The sequence below is a fragment of the Myodes glareolus genome, chromosome 19 (assembly GCF_982192425.1).
Source record: "Myodes glareolus chromosome 19, mMyoGla1.1, whole genome shotgun sequence".
Lineage (NCBI taxonomy): Eukaryota > Metazoa > Chordata > Mammalia > Rodentia > Cricetidae > Myodes > Myodes glareolus.
Genome location: NC_142044.1, coordinates 63,230,959 through 63,250,827, shown reverse-complemented (window position 1 = coordinate 63,250,827; position 19,869 = coordinate 63,230,959). Strand labels below are relative to the sequence as shown.

Sequence of the window (19,869 nt, the reverse complement as noted above, 5' to 3'; positions counted from 1 at the left end):
AGCGCGTGCAGAAGCCAGGAGGCTGTCAGATCCCAAAGGTTCTCGACATTCACAGGAATGGGTACCAGGATCTGAACACCAGTTCCCATGTTGCATAGCTCCAAGTACTCCTCACCACAAAGCAATCTCTCTAATCCCTGCATGTGTAATTTTGAGACAAAAGCTTGCTATATAACATGGGTTAGTTACAAAGTCACAATCTTCCTGTCTCAGCCCAAGTGCTGAGATGTGCACCACCATACCTGACTCTAAGCACTCACGTTGGTAACATTTACTATTTATACACCAACAGCTAGGGGAGAATCTGACAATAGAAAGCTGAAATCCAGGGTGATGCATGTCTGCTGCAGCTGGCTAGCTTCAGCCACCACACCAGACAAATGGGGAGGGCAGAAGGCACAATGAAGACAGACAAGGCTGAAGAGGTGGCTCAGAGGTTAAGAGCACTGATTGTTCTCCCAGAGGTCCTGAGTTCAATTCCCAGCAACCAGATGGTGGCTCACAACCATCTGTAATGAAATCTGGTGCCCTCTTCTGGCTTGCAGGCACACATGCAGACAGAACACTGCAAACAAAATAAATAAATAAATCTTTAAAAAACAAACAAACAAACAATGAAGACAGACAGCAAGGACAGGCAGTCTTGATGTCCCAGCCTCCTACAGAGACACAAGTAGGAAAAGAAGCAAATGAATGAAAGAGACTGGGAGCATGAACCAAGAGAGAGGAGGAAGACAGGGTTAGAGTCCTTGACTGGTCATGGCTTGAGCAGCCAGATGAAAGATGGTGCTACTTGCTGATAGTGAAACAGATGAGCTATGTTACTGATGGGATAAAGACACAGGAGATGAACTGTGTATGGATCTGTGGAACACATGGAGATGCCCCATCAACAGGGGGGCATATAGACCTAGAACTCAAAACCATATGGATTTGGAATCATCAGGATACTGATAAAAATAAGTTACATTATCTAAGTTATCTAACAACTTCTATAAAAATTCTGATTTAACAACTTCATTTCTATGAATGTATCCAATATTATATTTACAATATTGTATTTATATGTGTACAAACCAAAAAAACAGTGAAAGAATGTTCCATTCTTGTGATGAGAATCCTGGAAACAAGCCAGGTGCTTACCAGGGATTTTAAGTCAGCAACAGCGAGGTCCTGCGGGGGGGGGGGGGGGGGGGGGGAATGTCTAGGAACATTTTTGTCTCAGATGGAGAATGAGAGGTTGTAAGCACTTGAACTTGGGGACAAAGTCTCTCTCTCTCTCTCTGTGTGTGTGTGTGTGTGTGTGTGTGTGTGTACACTCTGCAATGAACAGGACGCCACACAACACAGCCCATCTAGCTCAAATAGCAACAATGTTGAGGCTAAAAGGCCCTGATCTAGGGAAGACATAGGTATTCTAAATACAGTGGGAAAGAACAATGTCTAAAATTTGTTCCATGCAAACAGCAACAGTAGAACAGCGGGAACATGAGACCTAGTCTTATAAAACACAGACCTAGGCACATCTGCATGCAGAGACATGTAAATCTAGAAGATCAGGAATCAAGTGAGTTCCTCTTACAGAGTGGACTTAAGGAGAAGCTTTACTTCATTCACACACTCTGACCAAGTTTGATTTTGACAAAATAGGCTTGATTTATACTATCTTGTTTTTCCCAATATCACCTATCATCTAAGCACTTTGGAGACAGAGGTAAAGAATTACTGCAAGGTCAAAGCCAGCCCAGTCTACTTGCTGAGTTCTAAACTGGCAAGGGCTACACACTAAGTTCCTATCTCAAAAACAAACAAAACTTCTTTTTCCATTAAGAAAGAATGAGGGAGGCTGGAAAGATGGCTCAATGGTTAAGTTCTCTACTCCTGTAGATAACTGTAGAGTTCTCAAAACTCACATGCGTGTAACTCCAACTCCAGGAGAATACTACACTTCTGGCCTCTATGGGTATGTGTGCACATGTGTGCATACTCACAAAGACACACATACATATAATTTTTTTAGAAGTCTGTATATATTTGGCTTTTTGAGACAGGGTTTCTCTGTAGCTTTGAAGGCTGTCCTGGAGCTCACTTTGTAGACCAGACTGGCCTTAAACTCTCAGAGATCCACCTGTCTCTGCCTCCTGAGTGCTGGGATTAAAGGCATGCACCACCACTACCCAGCATTTATTTATATTTTTGAAGACAGAGTGAGGACTAGTGAGATGGCTCCGTGGATAAAAGCATTTCTGCCAAACTGGATGACCCCAGTTCAATCCCTGCTACTCACTTGGGAGGACAGAACAAACACCCACAAGCTGCTCTCTGACATGTGCATGTGAGCCCACACATACACACTTACATTACATTACATAAAAAGAACAATCATATATGTATATTTGCTAGCATAAGACATCCAAATTAAATAATGGGAAAATAACAAGATGTATCATACTTTGTATAGTGTATTCAACACATGTATGCATTTTAAATGTGACTTTTTCTTCTGTATTTATCTCTTCATCTTTGCAGAGCTGGGCTAGACCCCAGGACCTCATACACGTTAGCTAATTCTCTGCCTCAAACTAATGCATCAGTTTTGTTTCCTAATACTCTACACAAACCCACTATTTCAGGAAATTTTAAATTTTCATTTGGATTACATACTGAAATGTACAAACCAAATCACAAGATTCATCTGCTTCCCTAACCCTTCTCTAATAAAATAGTAAAAATCAAACCTCTTCCCACAGGCCAATTCAAGAATTCAAGTAAGCTCCAAGAATATGCACAATGAACAGAGGAAGAGGACCCTACTGCACAGGAAAAACCTTCACTGCAAACAGAGAGCTGTTTTCCACTGTAAAGGAGCAGAGCACTCAGCTCCTGCCCACTCACAAACTCCTGTGTCCCCCACTCCTCCCTGTGGCCAATACTGCTAGTGCAAGGCCTCTCAAGGGCTTTCTTCAGTGCTCACGGTCTCCAGCACTCATTGTCAGTATGTCTCAGGTTCTCAAAAGAGTCAATTAATAGAGTCTAATTCTGCCATGCCAATTAGCTGGGTTAGATTCAGAACTGAGCACAGACATTAAGGAGACCAGAAAGAAACATAATAGCCACAGGAATGTGGGGACTCGGATGTGGGCTCCTAAAAATCTTTCTGACAGTAAAGTTCTCTACCGTGGGCTCCTCCAAGACGTGTCTCCTCCACTGTTTGCCATTCCTCCTAGGGCTCCTCTCCTGTAACTCTGAGCACACTCAGTGGGGACACTTAGCACACCACTGGTATTTTAATTATCTGTTTACACCTCTGGTTCCTGACTACACTATGGACTTGAGGGCAGGGATTGTCTTGTTCAACTCAGTGGTCCGCCCACATCCTGGTACAATACACACTTGTTGAAGGGGAGACTGGACAAATTGGTAAAATGGGAGCAGTAGGGAAACAGTAAATCAAAGAGACGGGTGTAGCTGGGTGGAAAACTGGAATAGAAAAAAGTCTTTACTTCAGCAGGAGCTAACAGGCCTCGGGGAAAGGACCCTAGGGAAGTTTACTGGGATTTGACAGCAGACCTTAAAGGTAACCAGAACAAATGGCAGGGCATGGCGACCATGGCTGTAATCCCAGCACAGGGAGGCAGAGGCAGGCAGAGGTCTGTGAGTTTGAGGTCAGCCTGGTCCATACAAGTGAAACCTTGTCTCAAAAAACAAAACAATAAAAGTGTCCAGAAAAGCACTTTCAGGACCTGGAGAGGAAGGAACAGAAGCACACCATAGAGCCTCAAAGCCAGAGGAAGTCATGCAGACACAGACGCACGCCCCCACTCCATCAGGTCTGCCGTTCCCTGTTTGCATCACAGCCACCAGGACTCAGAGCTCGGAAGTCATCCTCTGCCCTGCGAGGTGAGCAGGTTTTGCTGCACTAGGGCAACGCTTTCCAAACTTGACCCCCACCTGTTTATTGCCCACTGTGCTGCTGTCTCCTCTTCCTTATGGAGGAAGCTGGTGGTGCTGGAGATCAAGGAAGGATTCATGCAAACTATACAAGCACTCTACCACTGACCCACAATCCCAGCCCCTGGTCATTTGGGGTTTTATTAAAGATTTGTTTTATTTTTAATCCTCTTCCTGCCCTCCCCTTTGGGAGGGGAAAGGTGGTTGGGAGTCAGCTCTCTCTACTCTCAGGTGGGTTCCAGGGTCCAGCTCAGGCCAGCAGGCTTGGGGGCAAGCACCTTTTCTCACTGAGCCGTCTCTTCAGCGTTCAGTTTTGGAGAATTAAACAAATACAGGGATTGGCTTTTCCCTACCAGTAAGAGAATGTGTTTTCCACCCACACATGTGCTTATCAGAGAACACCTGTTCAAAGGTCTGCAGCAGCTGGCTGTGGAAGGAGTACATAGTCATAAAAACAACCAGCTAGTCAGGAGCAGGGTGGGACCTGTGAAACTTGAATCTGTCTAGTCACCTTCAAAATTCTGCCTCAGCATGGTAGAGAAGACGCGGCTGACGCTGCTCTTAAGTTGGGTCTACACCCTCACACAGATACATATGCAGGCAAGACACAAAATGCACACAAGATAAAAACAAATAAACCATTAAAATATAAAAATAAAATGCTAGAGGTGATGACAAAGATGGCAGCAGCTACCACAAGTTCAGTAGCTGGGGCAAAACTCAGCCTGTGTGAGTTTCACGTCCACTTACTGCCAAACCTAAAAAAGACAAGTTATAAAGGGTCCCCATTGTCTTCAAATTGATGCCTGTCACCCACTTATTCAACCCGTCACAGGGAAGGCAGTACAACAAAGGCTGTAACAACTCAGACACAAGAAATGTCCACAGACCCACAGAGAGGAAAAGAAAGGCGCACAGCTGAGAGTGTCAGCGAGCCCGTCTAGAAAGCTGACCTGAGAGGGCACAAAAGCTACATGGTACTTAAGAAATTATTTTTATTAAGTTTTATGTGTTCCTTCAAATGCAGATTCTTTTTTACATGCATTTAGTGTGTGTGTGTGTGTGTGTGTGTGTGTGTGTGTGTGCTTGTGCGTGGCATGCACACATGTAAGAGCTTAAAGGGGAAGTGTGTGCACCATGGCAAGCACATCAAGATTGGGGACAGTTCTCTCCTTCTTAGCCTGCGGGTTCTGGGAATCAAACTTGGGTCATCAAGCATGTGGCAGTCACCTTTACCACACATCCATCTCACTAGCCCTAAAAAGAAAACAGATATTCAGTATACTACATACAGCAGCCATACGTCTTCAAACATCCTCTTTCCTGAGACAGGTTCACAAGAACACAAAACAACTCTGGCTTTACCCCTCAAACCAACAGCCTTTCCCTGCTATTTCTTGGCACATATGAATTTAAGTGTCTACGAAGATTCCAATTAACTAAATACACTGTTTTGGGCCAGCACGGTGGCTCAGCAGGCCAGGCATGGCTGTGGAAGTTAAGCTAGATTTCAGGAACTAAGATAAAGGTGGAGGGCACAAGTGGCTGTGCCCCCCATACATACAACTTTTTAAAAACCTTGAAATCAATGACTTATTCCTAACACTTTTTGTGTTTCTTTCTACATATAGGTGAAATAAATTTTGTATTGAAAAGGCAAAGTTTTAAGAAAGAAATGAAGTTCTGTTAAGTTACAATCTATAGTGAACTCCAGGCCAGCCTGAGCTGAGTGAGACACTCTTTTAAAACAACACAAGTTAGAAGATGAGAATCTTCACATACCTAATAGTTTTCAAATCAGCTTGAGATTTTCGGGTTTTGTTTGTTGCTTTGTTGAGAAAGGGTTTCTCTGTGCAACATCGATAAATGTCCTTACAACTCATGGTAACTCATTTCTTTAAAAAAAACGGGGGGGGGGTGCTGGAGAGATGGCTCAGAGGTTAAGAGCACTGACTGCTCTTCCGGAGGTCCTGGGTTCAATTCCCAGCAACCACATGGTGGCTCACAACCATCTGTAATGAGGTCTGGTGCCCTCTTCTGGCCTGCAGGCATACATGGAAGCTGAACACTGTGTACATAATAAATAAATCTTTAAAAAAAATAAATAAAAATAAACCAACCTTGTTAATTTCGCAAAGCAATTTTTTAAAGAAATTAGGACGTTCAACTTTCCATCCTCAGTTGTTGCCTCTGAGAACAGTGACTGCCGCTTCTGTGTGAGAACGGATAACCTCACTGCACGCTCCGAAAACTCCAATCATGGGATTGCTCTGGTTACACCACTCAGCTTTCTAGGTCAAATATATGACTTCTTACAAATGGTATTTTACTAAAGACATCATACAAGTTCGAACAAATAAAAACAACAAAGTGAAACACTGAAGACACTAGGAAGCTGAACTCTTAAGTGTGACCACATCATTATGCAGCTGGCCAAATTAATCTCACTGATGCAAAGGGCATGTTCCTTTGTTCACTTAGAAAAGCTGCCTGAAAGAACTGTGTTCTACAAATGGCTGAATGTTAAAAAAGAGCAGGAGGAGTCAAGAAATGGCGAGTTTCCCACCGACTTGGGCATTGGAGAAAGCACAAGTCATAGAGAAGCAGAGCCCGGATTAGACTGATTCTTGCTACTACAGCCCGCAGAGCAAGCTGGCTACCTCCTTCCAGGGTGCTTCTGCTGGTACTTCAAAAGAATGAATAAAGAGGCTGGGTGGTGGTGACGGCGCACGCCTTTAATCCTAGCACTCAAGAGGCAGAGGCAGGTGGATCTCTGTGAGTTTGAAGCCAGCCTGCTCTACAAGAGCTAGTTCCAGGACAGGCTCCAAAGCTACAGAGAAACCCTGTCTAGAAATATCAAAAAAAAAAAAAAAAAAAAAAAAAAAAGGAAGGAAGGAAGGAAACGGCCCTGGCACTTAAGCATACCCTCGACTAGGTTTAGCTGACACACCCCAGCTCTACCCGACCCACAAGTCCTAATGTACCTTTAAATTTAACAGGTTCATTTAAAGTTCTAGATTGATTGGATCTTTCCAGACACCTGTTATACAGTTCAGCACAATTCTCTGGCTCCATCATTTGAAAAGAAGAGGGGCTGGTGAGATGGCTCAGCAGGTAGAAGTGCCTCGTGCACAAGCACCCTGAGCTCCAACCCTGCACTCCGGTGTGAAAGGAGAGAACTGACTCCTACTGACTTCAAGCACTGTTGTTGGCACACCCCATCCCCCAAGGACAACAGTAAAAAGCTTTAAAATCATAACATCAGAAGAGGAAAGAGGGTGCCGGGGTCTCTGTGAGGTGCTGAACTCTGGTCAGTAAACTCAACAAAATCCAGTAGCTTCAGATGTGGCAGACAAGAGCGGAAAAGCAGCATCTCACAGAGGGAAGTGAAGGAGACCAGTCAGCACACACATGTGAGCGGAAAAGGAGACCAGTCAGCACACACATGTGAGCGGAAAAGGAGAAAGGAGACCAGTCAGCACACACATGTGAGCGGGAAAGGAGACCAGTCAGCACACACATGTGAGTGGGAAAGGAGACCAGTCAGCACACACACATGTGAGCGGAAAAGGAGACCAGTCAGCACACACACATGTGAGCGGAAACAGTGCCGTCTGCCATGCATGGGCAGAGGACTAAATGCTCAGAAGTATGGACGGTGCCCAGAGCCAGGATGTAAAGACAAAGGGTCATTTTCTCTATGGCTGCTTTGGTGCTCAGACTGTCATCTTTAATTTGCTCACAAAGGTGAAAACTATTTCCAGCAGTGATCCACGAGTGTAGCCGAGTGCTCATCTTTTATTCTTCACCCACTGGATAACTTTTTAAAGACCTGAACTAACCAACAAAGCCACATTAAGCAATGCATGAGTCAGGCATGCTTCATCAACAGGCTAGATGAAACAAGCATGTCCTCTGGAAGTTCAGAAATATAGGAGGAGCTTTGGTAAAGAGCTGAGGAATTTTGGTGGCAGCCAGTTCACACTCTCTGTAGACCCAGGTGCAGAGAAAGGAAAGGCACTACTGAGCAGAGAGAGCGCTGTGTGCGTACGAACACACACACAGTCACTACTGAGCAAAGAGAGCACCGTGTGCGTGTGTACACACACACAGTCACTACTGAGCAGAGAGAGCGCCATGCACGTACGAACACACACACAGTCACTACTGAGCAGAGAGAGCGCCGTGCACGTACAAACACACACACAGTCACTACTGAGCAGAGAGAGCACCGTGTACGTACACACACACAGTCACTACTGAGCAGAGAGCACTGTGTACGTGCATACACACACACAGTCACTACTGAGCAGAGAGAGTGCCGTGTACGAACACACACACAGTCACTACTGAGCAGAGAGAGCACCGTGTACGAACACACACACAGTCAGCACAAGCGAGAGCTAAGACAAGAGCTATCTCAGGGTGGGGAAGGCTTGCCAATGGCACAGGACACACATATCAGTGTTTGGCAGGGATCTGTAGTCTGGAGTTCCAGGCATCAGGAGACTTAGTTTTTCATTCGTTTATATACTAGTTCTTTGATCCTACGCTACTCTCTGGCCTCAGTTTCCTTGTTGGGAAAGGGAGGAAGATCACACAAGCTCCTGTTCATGATCACTGTCTGGCATTGCTCGCATGTAGCAAGTGAAAAGCAAAAGAGGATACCCAGTGGGCAGCAGACAGAGCCAGCGAGAAGACACAGACTTCGGCAACCGTCAGCGTAGGAGGTGGCAGCTGAAGCGGTGGTGAGAATGATATCACCCACAAGGAATTCTGTGTGAGGAGAGAGGAAGGGAAGAAATCCTGGGGGAAACTGACATTTGGGGAACAGACAGAGTGGGAAAGATGGCACCAAGAAGCAGGGAAACCAGGACAGGAAGGAAAGGAGAGGAGAAAGAATGACAGCCACAGCCACAAATGTAAAGTGAGCCCTGAAAAACCATTGGCAGCTCAATTGCCAGCGGCTCGGTTAACAGTTTATGGGGAGGGAGAGGCAGGCTGCTCAGAAGGAAGGGTGGGCATGTCTCCACAGGAGTGAGGAGTCTACAGGCTGGAGGAGGGGTGGGGGTCTGTAAAGACGGACCAGTGCACATCTAACTAGAAAGCACTATGATAGAGAAGTGGAGATGCTAGCTGATGATGCAGGACACAAACACTAGGAATTTAGTCACACTCACGAAGTTTACATCTCTTCCAGAATAGAGACATCCAAGAAATACTGTAATTAATGGTGTAATTACACATTGGATGAGGTGTGCTAAGAACTTTGAGACTTCAGTAGAACATTTGAGACCCAAATGAACCAGATGGTTCAGTGGTTAGTTCAAGGGCCTCCCAGCCTCTGCTGCATTGGTGGTATATGTGAGTCCTTACTGGTGTATAAATATCTTAAGGGAACTGGCAGCCTTGAGCCAGTCACTCTGAGAAGCCACAGTCTTTTTCTCCCACTGTATGAAACAAATGTAGTTCCCTGTGTTTGTCAGACTTTTAAAAGGCAGAGCACTGGGGGACATTAATGGCACCTCTTCCTCTAACCAGTGACAAAGACCAGGTGAGGGAATAGCACAGGTAACGGAGATCATCTGTCCCCTGCACATGGCCTGTAAGAAAGCCGCCGGCTTTAGGGCTGCCTTTGGGGGTCTAAACTGACAGCCACCGTAAGACTCCGTTAAGATGGACAGAACAAGAAGTGGGGCATTTTGATTGGTTTTGAATTGTGTGTGTGTATGTACATGAGAATACAGGAGTTCAGGTGTACACACATTCCATGCCTTGTGTGTGTCTCTGCCTTTCTAAGACTCAGTTTTCTCAACTGCAAGATGTATTAAGAGAATCCACGCACTATGAAAAGAGTTAATATGTGGAGGGGCCCTCACAGACTCCTAGCCGTCAGCCTCCTGTTCTAAGGGCGAAGGAAGTTAACTCAGGAAATGCTCCTAGTGGGGTGTGATGCCTGCACTATACATACTTGGGGCTTGGCCATGTACGATCAGGATCAAATCCAGTCCTAACCATAGCAAAGGCAGCATCATGGAACTTAACATGGTGCTGGCAGCCACATGCCTTTCAGCTACTTACTGAGGGGCGATTTAAGTACCACTAAAGAGGGTCCATCTTTCAGGTACTGGGCCTAAATAGAAAGGCTGTGTCCTCCATTCCCCTCCCTCCTGCTGGTGGCTGAAAGAGAACTGTGGTGACCAGTGTCCTTGGACTACCGTTGTAAGTCAGATACAAGGACTGGGAAGGAAAAGGACAGTCGAGACCTAGCACCTGGCACCTCATGAAGGACACTTCACTAGTTCAGACTATCTTAAGTGCCTGTTGTCTGTCACACACACACCACACCCATAATCCAGTAACTACTTAGGAACTAAGATGATTTTCAGTCAGTGGCAAATACCTGTTGCCACAGGGTGTCACCAGCAGAGTTGCAAACTGTTACTAAAACACTTAAAAGATATTTTAACTACTATTTAAGACACATCTCTTAACAACCTTCACAGCTAATCAGTGGAATCATGAGGGCTGGAGAGGTGGCTCAGAGGCTGAGAGCACTGGTAGCTCTTCCAGAGGTTCTGAATTCAATTCCCAGCAACCACATGGTGGCTCACAACTGTAGTGGGAGGCTGCTTGTTGGTTCCCGGCTGCCTGGCTAGTTTAGACCTGAAATAATCACACAGAAACTGTATTAATTAAATCACAGCTTGGCCCATTAGCTCCAGATTCTTATTGGCTAACTCTTACATACTAATTTAACCCATTTCTATTAATCTGTGTATCGCCACATGGCAGTGGCTTACCGACAAAGTTTCAGCATGTCTGACTCTGGCAGCAGCCCCATGGCTTCTCCCTGACTCCGCCCTTCTTTCTCCCAGCATTCTGTCCAGTCCTGTCTGCCTAGCTCTGCTCCGCCCTGCCCTGCTCTTCTATAGGCTTAAAGCAGTTCTTTATTCACGGTAATTAACGGTAATCACAGCATACAGAGGGAAATCCCACATCACACAACCACCTGTAATGAGATCTGGTGCCCACTTCTGGCCTGTAGACATGCATGCAGACAGAACAAGACTTTTTCACTAACAACTCTGCTCTTGGCTGAAAGTTCTTAAAACTACTAAGGTAGGGCTAGACAGCTAGCTCAGTGGTTAAAAACCTGTCTGCTCTTGCAGAGGACCTGGGTTCGATTCCTAGAAGCTAACAACCTTCTAACGTTAGTTCCAGAGACCCAGTGCCCTCTTCTGGGCTCCTTGGGCACCACATGCAATGGCACACAGACACACATTCAGGCAAAACTCTCAAACAGAAAATTTTAAAAAATTAAAAAAAAAAACCTACTGTGTTTATGGCTTATAATCATAGAGTGCTTGTCAAAAAGACTGGTTTTATGAAATGCAGAGATTAGGGTTCTCTCCTTTTAATTTTGAGACAGGTTTCACGTACTCGAGCTGGCCTTGGACTCCTAGTGGTCCTGCTCAGCCTCTCTGGGTAGATAAGAGACTGGCACCACTGCAGGACTGGGATGATTCAGGTTCTGACGCTCACAGATCACTCACTAGCTGTCTCTCTGGCAGCTACTTTTAACATTTTTTTCCTTCCCCGTAGTACCAGCGAGTGAATCGGGGCCTTGCATGCTAGGCTAATGTTCTAGCACTAGCTGACATCTCCAGTCCTGAGCAGTGCTTCTGTTTCTAGAAAGGGAACCTTTCCCTGTCTCACAGACTGCTAAGTGAGTTCACATGTTAAAAGTTCCTAGAGGAGTGAGCAACCTAGCCTAGACCATAAGCCTTGGCCACCCTCTCTACCAACTCTGTTCTTAGTGTCTTCAGGGCTGCATTATGTTGCAGTGCATGTTGGGAGTACACAAGCACTCGTGGGTTTGTGCCTCACTTCTTTCCACTAACAGACTCATAAGGAGAACTTGGGAGGGCTCCCTCAGCACACTAACACAGCAGCTGGGAAGTTCAACCACGTGACTTCACTCAGGGCTGACAACAGAAATTCCCACAATTCCAATCTCCCCTTTGTGATCCAGCCAAGAGAGAGGACTTTTGCTCTCTGGTTAGGGATCAGAATGCTAAGCTGTACTAGAAGAGTGTGACAACTACAGCATACTAGAGCAGGAGCACAGGGTGACAATGGTGCCTACCAACATCATATGCAAACAGACTGGGTCTTCAGAGAAGGGACACCAGCCACACAGCCTAGAGTAGACATAAATGCAATGAGGCATCAAGATAGAGGATAAACACTGGGAAGGTCACCATGAGTAAGTTAAAGGGGAGAAGCGGTCACTTAACTGGCTAAAATATGAAAAATTATAAAATACTTCATTCCTGCAGAAACATTCAGGGAAGAGATGGACAAAGAACGAGAGGTACAATAGATGAACTATGTAGAACGGAAGGTGAGGAGTGCTGGAAAAGTAGGGGGTGGGGCACAAGGTACTGGGCTCTGCGGAGAGCTAGGCTAGAGCCAGGGGAAGCAGAGACTGAGGAGGAGCCGGGCTGGAGCACAGAAGGCAATGAGAACTCTTGAGAATGAGATACAAAATCTGAAGGCATTAGCCATACAGATATCTTGGAAACAGTTTTCTGGGCAAAACCCTCAAAAAGAATTGGCTATGCAAATCAGTAAATTGAGAAACATAATCAAATCCGGAACATGCCAGGTAAATGCCAGCTGCTCCCAAACACTCCTTGTCTTTAAAAAATAATTGTCAGATAAACAAATGATAAACAGGAGTGCCTGAGTTACACAAAAATATCTCTAAAGATAGGCCATCTGTGTATGAACTAATCAATAAAATGGTCATCTGGGTGAAGGAGAAGAATGTTCTCAGAGCCCCCAAGCAAGAGGAGGCTAACCTTGGCCAGGTTGGCAGAGCCCAGCCTCCCACCTCTTGTAAGGCCTGTTCCAACCTGCAGCTTCCACACAGTAACTCCACAGTGCTACGTGGCAAAGATAGCCGTGTTTTTCTCATTTGTAAAATGGTATTTAACTCACAATCATACACACTACAAAAATGACATTTCTGTGAAGACTAGCAGCCAACTAATTCTAGACTCAATCAATAATGTTAATAATTAAAACACTAAATTTGCAGAAAATATTTTCTCTTCATCTGCTGCTCACTGATAGGAGCCAAGGGTTGATTCTGAAAATCACTTGAGACATCAAAAAGTGCCTGATTAACTTTATTTATAAAATTGAGGAACAGAGGTATATTTATTCAAATACATGATTCCTGAATGTGCTTGCCTAATACCCTGAATGCATAAATGTTCATTCCTAACCATCATGAAAACAGCACTTCCCTGGTTCCCAGACATCGGAGTTAAGGTCTCCTGTGCTGCTCAGCTGGGCTGGATGAGAGCAGCAGGGCAGCTGTGATCCTCCTTCCAGGGCAGTGGTCACAGAGACCACGGAAGTCTGGACTCTCAAGGCTCCCGCCATCCCAGAGACATGGGGAGATGGGGTTGACCATTACTGCCACACTAACGAATACGTCCAACAGCTCTACCTCTGAGAGGGAAAGAGGTAGTTATATTCCATACTCCACTGGACATCTAGTGAAATGACCAAAAATAAAATCAGAACATGCCCTCAGGGCAAGCAACTGTGTACTACCCAAGGACCTTTAAAATATTTATATGTGTTTAGGTTTAGTTTTCTGTTTGTTTGATTTTTTTTTTTTTGTAGATGTTATTTAAAACAGACTTTCCAGTCAGGCTGACCTTGAACTCACAATTCCACCTCAGTCTCTGAGTTTATAGTATGTACACACCTGGACTTAGAAGAAACTGAGGAGCAGGAGCTCAGTGGCAGAGCAGCTCCTCCAGCATGTTTAAGGTCGCGGACAGGGGAAAGGCAGAAGGAGAAGGAGGAAAAGGAAAGCTCATGAGAAATCGCTTGAGTGAAGCCATTTTCTGGAATAACACTCACTTCACGCCATCCACTGGGACACAGAAGAACACATCTGCCCAATGGGAAGAAGCAGACAAACTAAGCTTGCAGCTGACTCCCGTAATCACAGCGAGGTGAAGGGAGGAGAATGGTGTATTCACAAAAAGGCTGGGCTCCCTGAGATGGGGCCATAGCAAGACTCAAAAACTAAAACAAATCAGAACAGAAAGGAAGCTGAAATACCAAAAACAATTAAGTCAATGGCTAAAACTATCAAAAGGACTTTACTGTTCAGTGAATGAGAAAACGAGATACAAGGGGAGGACATGACTGCTTCTAAAGTACGGGGAGGACTCTCGCTGTAGACGCGAGAACGGACAGAGGAAGAGTCCCGGCTGGACTGGAGGCAGACTACGCGAGGAGAGAGAGCAAGGGAGAGCAAAGAATCAACAGGGGAACTTCCAGCCAAGAGACCAAGGCAAAATGGCTGAGTTATATAGGGATCAGGCTGGGGAAAGGGAAGCCCAGCCCCTGGGAGGGGAGGGGTGAGGAGTGCTGGGAGGAGCCACAGGTATGAGTGAGACTGTCCTGGGTTTCTTTGAGACCTAACATTCAGTTTCCAACATTTTCCTTATGACAATTCATTTTTCTGTAACACAGATTTAAAAGATAATTATAAAAGAGCTCAAATATTAAAACATTCTATTGTTTAGACAAAATTAGAGTCAGCTCTCATTACACACATTCAGGCCTGTGTTGTCCTGCTATGGGTTGATCTCTCACAATACTCTGCCCTGAGGCTCCCTCAGATGCATCAGACAAACAGCTCCATCCCAGTGCGACCCTCTGATCCACTGGAATAGAAGACAGACAGCTCCCTCCCAGTGCGACCCTCTGATCCACTGGAATAGCAATGTGCTGCACATGTGAGAAGCTACATATATCACAACCTGCCTACTGTTACATTAAGGACTCATTCTTAACCTTTTCCCTTAGTAATCAGAATACTGGAGTGCCACCCGCACATTCTAATTATAAGCACAATGGATAAATCAAGAATCATTTACATGAAGTGTCATAATGCTGACAAAAGCGTCTAAACACTTGAATATCAGACATCAACTTTCAAATGCCTTTGCTTAAACTCAAAGGCATTTGTAAGTGAAGCATATCCTCATTAAGTGGTGGCAGTGCTCTTGTTCTGACACCAAAACACAGGACTTGGAGAGAGAGAGAAAGTATGGCTTGGGAGTGTAGCTCAGAAAAATAAAGAGGACTCACAAGAAGAAGAAATGGGTGGTTTTTGTTTGTTTGTTTGTTTGTCTTGGTTTAGTTTGGTTTTTTGAGACAGGGTTTCTGTGTGTGACAGTCCTGGCTGTCACTTTGTAGACCAGGCTGGCCTCAAACTCAGAGATTCACCTGCCTGTCTCTAAATATTGTGATTAAAGGCCTGCGCCACCACTGCCCAGACAATGGGTATGTTTTTAACCACCAATGTAGTCAGTGAAAAGCTAGCTTAATTAAAAAACTACATCAGTAGGCTGGGAGTGGTAGCACACATCTTTAATCCCAGCACTAGAGAGGCAGAGGCAGATCTCTGTGAGTTCAAGGCCACCCTGGTCTGCAGAATGAGCCCCAAGTCAGTTAGGGCTACATAGTGAGATGCTCAAAATAATGAATAAACACATAAATGAATGAATAAAAATGTACGTGACCCAGCTGTTCACAGATGTAGTCTCTTCAACAACCATACTGAGTATAACCTTGTTGTCCCAGAAGCTTTCAGGTCATAAAACCAGTTAACTAACCCATTCTAAACAGATTCACCAGCACAGACAGGGCCAGAGAAGCCATCAGCCACATGTGCGCTGACAGACAGCACCAGAGTCTGTTTGTCTTCTCTCATCAGAGGCAGAGCTATAAACCCTGTCTAGTCCTCTCTGTTGTCTGTGGAACCTACAGAGGCAATTTAACTAACAAAATAAGAAAATCACTTACTTTGTGTATGTGTGTGCATGTGTGTACATGCCTGTGAGGGATAATCCTGACTAGCTTCATCAAGATGGGTAGCCTCATTCCCCAGGCTTCAGTCCTGAGGAATATAAGGAGGGAGCTAAGCAAGAACATTCACTGCTCTCTGCTTCCCTGAGCAGGTGCAGTGTGGTCAGTGGCCTCGGCTGCCATGGCCTTGACTTTCCCAGGATGCACTTGAGCCAAAAAGAACCTTTTTTTCCTTCAGTTGCTTGTCATGTATTTCACAGCAGCAATAGAAAGGGAACTAGGTCATATCTAAGCTGATGTATAACAAAGCTAGGGAAGTTCATTTTGTCAGGGGCCAAACTGTATTTATGAATTGACTCAAACTTAAAAAACATTTTTGTAAACATGTTGATGACTCTCCGAGCCTGACAATGCTGAGCTCTCCCCGTTATGCAGCATTAGGTACTGAGTTTGCCCCGCTAGTCTACATCCTTACAAGACGTACACCATTCTACTCTAGACTTCACTTTCTTCTCTTTTCTTTTTTTTTTTCAAGACAGGGTTTTTTGTAGCTTTTTTAGCCTGTCCTGAAACTAGCTCTGTACACCAGGCTGGCCTCAAACTCACAGAGATCTGCTTGTCTCTGCCTCCTGAGTGCTGGGATTAAAAGTGTACGCCACCACCGCTAGGCTGGAGCTTCACTTTCTAAAACTAAGGAAAGCTCTGCTAAATTCTAAATCTGGCCTAAGCATCAGCCACATGCGAGGGTAAGATTGCTTCCCAGATAGGCATGGTAGCCACACATTTAATCCCAGCACTTGGGAGGCAGAGGCGGGAGGATCTCCATGAGTTTGAGGCCAGACTTGTTTACAGAGAGTTACAGGACAGTCGGGACTACACAGATGAACAGTCCTGATAAAAACAAAAAACAAAAAGGGGAGAGGCAACACTGCCACTGCATCCTCAAGAATACAGACAGAGGCCAGGAAGAGAAGAGTGCACAGAAGGCGCTGGTGTGAAAGGCTGGTTAGAGATCAGCACAGGGAGCCAGGAAGTGTGGAAGAGATGAAGCAAATCGAGCAGAGCCCTGAGAGAGCAAGCAGTTGATCCTACATCAAACAGTCACGAAAGATTAAGCAAGCAGCTCCAATGGTTAAAGGGTCTAACAGAGCACTCCGCCTCCTGAGAAAACGGTGTACAAGAGACAAAAAATGGAAGCAGGAGACCAATTCTGAAATTCCAATGTCCAGCTGAGGAGCAATGGTCAGTGGTGGAAGAAGATGTGAGAGGCACAGAGAGAACCGCAAGTGTGCTCAAGTACTGCAGAAACAGCGACAGGTGGAAGGCAACCTAAGGTTCTGACTTCACCAACTGTATGCATTAGGGTCTGTTTACTGAAGTGAAAACGGACTGGGGAGAGCCCCAACCCTCCTATGCACCCAGGAAGTCAGGACCATAGGCCACTGTCATCTACGCAGAACTCACACAACTGACTTCAACTACGGGTATGGGCTTAAAAGTCAACAACATAAAGACCATGTGAAAGCCACAGGATCTAGAAAGAGAAGAAACCGATAGAGGAAAGAGTAGAGTCACTCTAGCCCAGGACAGGCAAGCAGGGACAGTCAAGAGAACGAGAAAGGCTCTGTAAGACAGAAAGACAATGCAGGATTTCATCACATCGGCTCTGTGAAGCAGTGAGAACGGAATGGTACCAGCATCGAGTGGCTTAACACAGCAATGGGAGAAAACAAAATAGGGAAGTGCGAGCAGGGGCGCAGCTCAGCCGCAGAGCCAGCCAGTCGTTGGCTAGGAAACCCAAGCTCCTGCCTAGCACAGTCCAAAGACCAGAACAGACCAGTCTTTGGGAAGATTGGTTTTCCTGTGAAGAAAAGGGAGTGGGCCATAACTATAGGAAGAGGTGACTGCACAAGGATGATTTCCTGTTAAAGAATGCCCCAGAACATAGCAATAGACTCCACCCACAGACAGGAAGAGCCAGCAGACACAGGAAACAGAAGAGGGACAAAGAGACAACAGAACCCTGTGAAGGAGGTGGAGGAGCTGAGGCATGGTGTAGGTAGACAAGCACTCCTCCTACACTATAATCAGCCACCATGATGAGTGGAGACCGACAGTGGCCTGGCTACCAAGGGTAACGTGATACTATGGTGGGAAGTAGCCAACGATGTTCGGGACTGCCTGCTAATTTTTCATAAGCATGAGGCTTAGCTACCAGAAGAAGAAGAGAAGGAAGCAGGTCTGATATGAAGCTATGACACTGTTCTCAGAACACAAGATGGCATCACCCTGGCTCTAAAGGCATGATTCTAGTTACAACTACACAGAATTCTAGAAAGAACTTTGTGTATAGTCTTCGCTTCAGTTTTATTAGACAAATTCATACCAAGAATTAGATTTTTGTGTGTTTAATGCATTTAGAATGTATATACATGTATATGGTTATTCATCTGTGCAGACACAGGTATGAGAGTACGTGTGCGCACACATGCACTGAAGCCATAGATTTGGTTACGTTATATACTGAGGCAGGGTCTCTTGAACCTGGAGCTTGCCCCGGGAATCCCATCTCCCTCTCTGATCACTGTTACAGAAGGGCTGCTGTGTCTGAATTTCTATCTGTGTGTGTGCTGGGGATCCAAGCACAGGTCCTTACAGTGCACCACCAGCACTTTGTCCACTGAACAATCTCCTGAGGTCCAGTAATTATGCCTTCCCTGGGAATCAAATCAAGTAAGCATTCCCTCTCCCAAATAGTATACACATCCTCAGGTTCCTCTGCCTAATTATCAGTCACCTTTTAAAATGGACAACAAACTAACTAAGTAGGGGAATGTGAGAGGAGAAATGTAACCACAAACTTTCTATATTTCTGAGTGAAATAATATACAGATGCCTATGTTTTACTGACTCAAGGATTAAGGATTAAGAGTACTCAGGTTGGTTCCTAGCACCCACATCTGACAGTTCACAACTACTTATAACTTAATTCTAGGGGATCGAATGCCCTTTCCTGGCCAGTATAGGCACTTCATGTATGAATGTATGTATGTATGTATATATGTATGTATGTAGGCACCCATACACACACACACACACATAATTAAAATAAATTTTAAAAATGTTTAAAATTACTAGAGATGATGTTACATGGGTAAGTGGGTAAGGAATAGATGAAACTACATTGGTCCTGTGTATATTTGTAATTATCACTACTGAGCGATGGGTACATGGAGTCTTGGTACTCTACTTTCTCTATATTTGAAAATGTCCAGAATACAGTGATAGGCAATATTAATCGAGAAGGCTAAAATGGAGCCAGTATTTACCTTTTTGCTTCTTATATTCTACCTTGCATTCTTAACAGTAACTCAAGGGAAACGCTGCTACCAAAACAAAATCCACTTCACTTCAAAACTAAGTGCCCTTCTGAAGCACAATTAATAAAAACTCAGAGAGAGAAACTGGGGTTCAACCTGAAGATCTGAAAAGCAAAGCAGCCAGCCACTGGTTCTTATCTCGACCTCAGTCGGAAATGGTGATCCTGACTGTGTGTTGAGAGCTGTTTCCTCCCGTTTTATAATCCTCTCTAGGGTTGGGACTAAAGGTGTGCACCACCGTGACTAAAGGCATGTACTGCCTGGTTTCTATGGCAACTAGTGTGGCTACTGGGATTAAATGTGCATGTCATTGTGGTCACTGGGATTAAAGGTGTGTGTTACCATTACCTGGTCTATAGGGCTGACCGGTGGGGCTGTTTTACTCTCAGATCTTCAGGCAGTCTTTATTTATTAAAATCAAATGCCACTACACCCTTCTTTCCTCCTTCTGGATCCACCCTGGTCAATCATAGCATGTGAGTCACAAAGGACCTGAAAGGAGGGGTCACTCCTATCTAACTGGGGAGGCTCTCCTGTCTCCACTAAGCCCTGCCCCAATCAGTATTAAGAGAGATGACATTTCAGTTACAAAGAAAAATGGCAAATAAAAGGTTTCCATCTTTCTTTCCAT

General features: G+C 45.1%; 1 protein-coding gene across 2 annotated transcripts in view; it reads right to left on the bottom strand.

Annotated features, from left to right (window-relative positions):
- The window catches only part of Dip2b (DIP2 acetate--CoA ligase B (putative)), a 181,750-nt gene that overhangs the window by 118,030 nt on the left and 43,851 nt on the right, over nucleotides 1-19,869 (bottom strand). The gene's annotated exons all lie outside the window — the stretch shown is intronic.